Genomic DNA, 6,524 nt, shown 5'->3' with positions numbered 1-6,524 from the left:
TGCAGTAAATGTGCAATGAGCCGCTCTCCAAACTAACTGAAGTGAAAACACGTCGTATGTGGTTCTTACACCAATTCCTATCCACTGTGTATAATTCCCTGTGATAGGACAGCTTTGTGGCAAAGGGAAAGTACCAAAATATTTTATTATTTGCATTCCTAAGTCAGAAAGCATCATTATTTCTTTTCAGTTTGGTTACCTCTTTTAAAATCCTTAGCGTGCCTATTAAAACTAAGCCTCTATTTAGGTGTGTAGGCAACATTGACTCCTGAAGTCAGCACTTTATCCTTGAGCTGTTTTTCTATGTATCTTTCTAATCTAAATTTTTTAAAGACCAGCACCTAATATTATCCATCTACCTTTGAGGCTTGTTTTTTATCTTTTATCATACCTTATGTCCAAACCGCTAAAAGGAATGAAAAATCACTACCTAAGCAGCTGAGTGCCAAAGTAAATGGGCAAGTTCCTAGTTGTTCCTGTAATGCAACATGTTCTTTGTTTACATTTAAATGCTATATGACTGGTTTCGCTTGTGCCTGACCTACAAATTTGGCAGAAATTATATAAAAAATCTTTATTTTCATGTCACACTGCTCCCTGAGTGGTCAGGAGGTTTCCTAACAGAACTATGACTTTTCAGAAATGGAATCTTCAAGTACTTTGGTTTCATTGCTTGCATTTTTAGCTGCTATTCTTAGGAAGTATGTTGTTCTTACAATGTTTTTGAAGAAGTCTGTGCATTTGAATTTAGGCTGGGGAATGTTTGTTTACACCCCAAGTACGAAATGTTCTGTTCAAAGGATTATTTTCACTTTGGATTCACAAAAGTAAATAAATAGAAACCTTCCTGGCAATCTAGTTTTTCCCCTTCTGATACTTTTATTATTTAGATTTTTATTATATTTCTGAATTATATCTGCAATTATTTGTTCCTCTTTATTATATCTTTGGGCAAATTTTCTATTATCACTTGTTACTATCCATGGGAGTAATTTCACTCGTCTTAAAGTGCTCATATTATTTCCATTATAGTTTTATCATATTGTAATATAAGCCAAATGGACTTTAATCCATTTCCTGTGATTTCTAGTGGTTCAAGCCAGAATGTCTCATTTCATGACATCAAGCAGAAAAAAAAGAATAAATGAATCTGTCGTGATATTCACATCTTTATATATATATACTCAGAGCGAAAAGGTGTAAACTTTTTCATTATTTTGGCATAGAAAGTGAAGGTTGGCTCAGAAGGGATTTTGTCATTTCAGACTATATTGTCAAACCTCAAAAACTTGCATATCAAAACTAAAAAAAGATAAAAAATATATTTGCTATGGGAGACTGAAAGTAGCTTGAAATCTGTCATCATTTAAATGAGAACCTAAGCAAAATCTAGCAAAATCCTCCCTGTTTTTGCATAGGTAAAACCCATTCTGTGTTCTTATACTGACACGAAAAAAGGGCTTGCAGATTCACTTGTTCTACTTTAACAGAATATTTATGCTATATTACACAAAGACTATCATAGTATTGTGCAAAAATAGTTTATTGAACAGTGGCTATGTAAAATACAGACATTTGAGGGTAGTTCGCAAATTTCTTCTCCCTTTAGCAGCACATTTTCTCCTTGGTAAAGCTGCAACAGAAAATAATCAAGGTTCAGGTTGTTTTGTATGTATGACATTAAATACTTTTCTTCTTTTCCCTGTATGAACTTTTGTTCGTCCAAAAGCTAAAGCAAAGTGTGCCTTTCATCATCAAAATTTCAGACGTGCTCTGGCGATCTGTCTTTTATGCAGCTGAATCTGCAGCGTCTGATAGGTCTCCTTATGTAAGATGCTAAAATTGTACAAAGAAGACTGTGAATGTATATTTAGGCTCAGGCAGTGATTTATGGTGAGGATGAAAGGGAGCAAAGGTGCTTGAGGAGACTTTTGCCTTCTGAGACATGAGGCTGCATAGTTCCCCTTCTCAGATCCAGGCTACACCTATATTTGAAGTTCAATTAAAATAGCAAAAATAATTTCAACCATGATTTTATCTTTCTCTTGTTGAAGTGATGGAAAACAGTAGAGTTGTAGATTTACATTTTGATACTTTTAGCCTCATTTCACTGTTTAAAAATCAGGTTTCTAAATCAAAGCCATCAACTGTCTTTGAAACTCATCTCAGCTACCACTGAAAAAAAAAAAGACAGGCACTTCTAGGAAGCATTTATCCATCCTGAGATATCAGTTTATCCATCCTGAGATATCAGTTTAAGGAGATGCTATCCCTATTGACTACAGGGTCTAGGGAGTCTGAGTTAGACATCTAAACTTCCTTATGACTAACCCTGTCATTAGTTTATTATTTTAAATCAAAGCTAAATTTTGGGAAATGATGGTATTTGAATGGATTGTGGAGAAGATGTTGATAGAATAGTCGTTTTTTCCCTCCACAGAAGTATAAATAAGTATAAATAACTATGAAAAAGAGATATCTACTAATATGTACTATGAATTAATTTGGTAACTCTCTTGACTTCCCTCACCCCATTTTTATTTTCCCTCTACCTACCACCTGTCAAATATAGGTATTCTGTGTTCATCTTCGTCATTAAAAGCAATCTCTATATTCACCTCTATTCACCTTCATTGGTCGAATGTGATATTTATGGTTTGTGACTAATATGTACTATGAATTAATTTGGTAACTCTCTAGACTTCCCTCACCCAATTTTTATTCTCCCTCTACCTACCACCTGTCAAATATAGGTATTCTGTGTTCATCTTCGTCATTAAAAGCAATCTCTATATTCACCTCTATACACCTTCATTGGTTGAATGTGATATTTATAGTTTGCATGGTTTTCCCTCCATTTATTCAAATGCTTCTATGATACAGGAGCCAGTCTCACTCAAATATTGAAAAATATCTTTCTGGAGAAATCTCTAATCCCCTATACTGTCCTTTAGGTCTCTGACATGGGCAGCTTCTAACACTAGTAAAACTTTCCCCTCTAATTCATCTCTTCAAATCTTATTGCCTCATTAACTTCTTCCTATTGCCTCATTAACCTTTTCCTACAATATTTTAGAATACCACTTAACAGAAATAAAGCTAGTTGAAACCGGATCAGTACAAGCCTATGATTTTTATTTTTCATATTTGAACATGTGTGAAGTATCAGTGTTATTTTCCTACAAATCACTTTAATTCAGGCCAAAAGCTTTAACACATCATATCAGTCCATAGTCAGCATTATTTTTTGTTGTTCTTTTTATTTTAAAAGAAACAAATCAAATCTGTGAAAGAGGCAGGCACACACACACAGTGACCAATAAATGGAGCAAGGTTTAGATTTTTTTCTGAGAAATATTTCACACACCAAAATCTCAAAAGGCAAAAGGTTTTCTCTGTTTTCAAAATGCATTTTGCACAACAGGTTTTTTTCATCTGAAAATAAAAGCTGAAAACTATTTTCCTTCAAATATTCTTTGCTACTTTCAAATATTCTTTCCTACTAAGAATTTTGTCCATACAGGCTAAATTTCTGCACTAGTGTATTCAAAATTTTGTGGGCAGTGAGCCTGCTAGCTCCAAGAATCATAACATAAAACTGTCAACTTGTTCTCATGCTTGAGCCTTACAGCGAGCCACTCTCACTGCCCACAAAATTGTAAATTGTGCTCGCTGTGAGCAAACTTCTTTAATTCTGCTCCTCTCCCTCATTACATGATTGCATACACATCACATCAGAGGAGACAGGGAGAAATTAATGAAAGACCTTAATCTTCTTTGCTCATCTCATAATATATAGTCTGTTCACAGCAGTTCACATCTTCAGGGTAATGAGAAGGAAAACATAGTCAGCATTATTTTTTTTTGTTCTTTTTATTTTAAAAGAAACAAATCAAATCTATGAAAGAGGCAGGCACACATAGTGACCAATAAATGGAGCAAGGTTTATATTTTTTTCTGAGAAGTATTTCACACACCAAAATCTCAAAAGGCAAAAGGTTTTGTCTGTTTTCAAAATGCATTTTGCACAACAGGTTTTTTTCATCTGAAAATAAAAGCTGAAAACTATTTTCCTTCAAATATTCTTTACTACTTCCAAATATTCTTTCCTACTAAAAATTTTGTGCATACAGGCTAAATTTCTGCACTAGTCATTTTTCATATTTGAACATGTGTGAAGTATCAGTGTTATTTTCCTACAAATCACTTTAATTCAGGCCAAAAGCTTTAACACATCATATCAGTCCATAGTCAGCATTATTTTTTGTTGTTCTTTTTATTTTAAAAGAAACAAATCAAATCTGTGAAAGAGGCAGGCACACACACACAGTGACCAATAAATGGAGCAAGGTTTAGATTTTTTTCTGAGAAATATTTCACACACCAAAATCTCAAAAGGCAAAAGGTTTTCTCTGTTTTCAAAATGCATTTTGCACAACAGGTTTTTTTCATCTGAAAATAAAAGCTGAAAACTATTTTCCTTCAAATATTCTTTGCTACTTTCAAATATTCTTTCCTACTAAGAATTTTGTCCATACAGGCTAAATTTCTGCACTAGTGCTCATTAACTTCTTCCTATTGCCTCATTAACCTTTTCCTACAATATTTTAGAATACCACTTAACAGAAATAAAGCTAGTTGAAACTGGATCAGTACAAGCCTATGGTTTTTATTTTTCATATTTGAACATGTGTGAAGTATCCTACAAACCGCTTTAATTCAGGCCAAAAGCTTTAACATATCGTATCAGTCCATAGTCAGCATTATTTTTTGTTGTTCTTTTTATTTTAAAAGAAACAAATCAAATCTGTGAAAGAGGCAGGCACACACACACAGTGACCAATAAATGGAGCAAGGTTTAGATTTTTTTCTGAGAAATATTTCACACACCAAAATCTCAAAAGGCAAAAGGTTTTCTCTGTTTTCAAAATGCATTTTGCACAACAGGTTTTTTTCATCTGAAAATAAAAGCTGAAAACTATTTTCCTTCAAATATTCTTTGCTACTTTCAAATATTCTTTCCTACTAAGAATTTTGTCCATACAGGCTAAATTTCTGCACTAGTGTATTCAAAATTTTGTGGGCAGTGAGCCTGCTAGCTCCAAGAATCATAACATAAAACTGTCAACTTGTTCTCATGCTTGAGCCTTACAGCGAGCCACTCTCACTGCCCACAAAATTGTAAATTGTGCTCGCTGTGAGCAAACTTCTTTAATTCTGCTCCTCTCCCTCATTACATGATTGCATACACATCACATCAGAGGAGACAGGGAGAAATTAATGAAAGACCTTAATCTTCTTTGCTCATCTCATAATATATAGTCTGTTCACAGCAGTTCACATCTTCAGGGTAATGAGAAGGAAAAGAAAAGAGAGAGCAGTTCCCTCAGTTCACGCCTGCTCCCAGTGCAGAGCATCCCTGTGTCCCAGAGGGTACCCATTTGTCAGGACTCGAACTGATGGTGTTTACTGTCTCAGAGGAGCAGAACTGCCTGCAGACAGTATCCCTACCTACTTTAGGTAAGGAAGGGAATAAATTGTAATATCAGCTGAGCATTTCATATATAACAACTAACCTTCATGTAGGAAGATTAGAGAAGAAACTGAACACATGCCAGGGACACTCAGCAGCTGCAAATCCTCTTCAGAGCAGGGGAAAAAAGAAGCAGCCTTGCTCTGAGCTCCAGTTTGTCCCATGACCTGTTGATAGCACCATGCAGGGCAGACTGGACATGCAGTTGCAAGAGGAGCAACAAATTTCAGAACCTACATGTGCACAAGCTTATCTGTGGAGGTGGGGAGCATCTTTATTGAGACAGTCCTATGCCAGTAAACCCAACATTTATTTAAAGCACGCGAGACAAGAGGAGATAGTAGTTAAGACTGTATTAGATGTCTGACTTTTCCTACAGTAGGGAACACAAAGATAAAACCAGCCTACAGAGAAAATTGTAGCAGTTTTCAGGGGGAAAGAAATATGTAGGAGAAAGGTGAAAGACAAAAAGAAGGTAATGAAAAACATCTCAAAAGGACAGAAAATATTGGAGCTTGTAAACATCAGGAGGCATTTTATAAAGCTCATCCATCATTATTTTCAATAGCTTTGCCAGTAGTTCATGTCCCAGGAAGAGGATGAAAGGCATGAATACAAACAGCTGGTACTGCAAGTAACTGATGTCATGTTAAAAATTTAAAACCAAAACCAAACAAAAATCCCTACACCACCCAAAACAACAACAACAAAAACCCAGAGAGAGGGGTTTGCTTAAAAAACAATCAGAAAGTTTGGCTGTTATTTTGAATTCTTAATGTATTTAATTTTAAATTTATATTAAATAACCTTTTGCTTTACCTTCATTTAGAGTTGTTTAGTACTGAAATGTAAATAATAAATGGCTAGTATTTGCAGTAGTACTGAATTATTTACTGCAATAAGATGATGTTATCTTGTTTTCCTGAAGCACAGTTGTCTGACGGAGGATGGGCTTCTGGTTCTCAAAATAGTGTTAAAGGAATCCAGCAGA

The 6,524-nt window shown here is 34.8% G+C and overlaps 1 protein-coding gene across 1 annotated transcript in view; it reads left to right on the top strand.

The window, feature by feature from the left end:
- The window catches only part of PCLO (piccolo presynaptic cytomatrix protein), a 385,413-nt gene that overhangs the window by 362,365 nt on the left and 16,524 nt on the right, over positions 1-6,524 (top strand). The gene's annotated exons all lie outside the window — the stretch shown is intronic.

The sequence above is a fragment of the Calidris pugnax genome, unplaced genomic scaffold, assembly GCF_001431845.1.
Source record: "Calidris pugnax isolate Ruff unplaced genomic scaffold, ASM143184v1 scaffold44, whole genome shotgun sequence".
In the NCBI taxonomy this organism is placed as follows: Eukaryota; Metazoa; Chordata; class Aves; order Charadriiformes; family Scolopacidae; genus Calidris; species Calidris pugnax.
The sequence above is the reverse complement of the archived record's forward strand: the minus strand, read 5'-3'. Positions and strand labels throughout refer to the sequence as shown.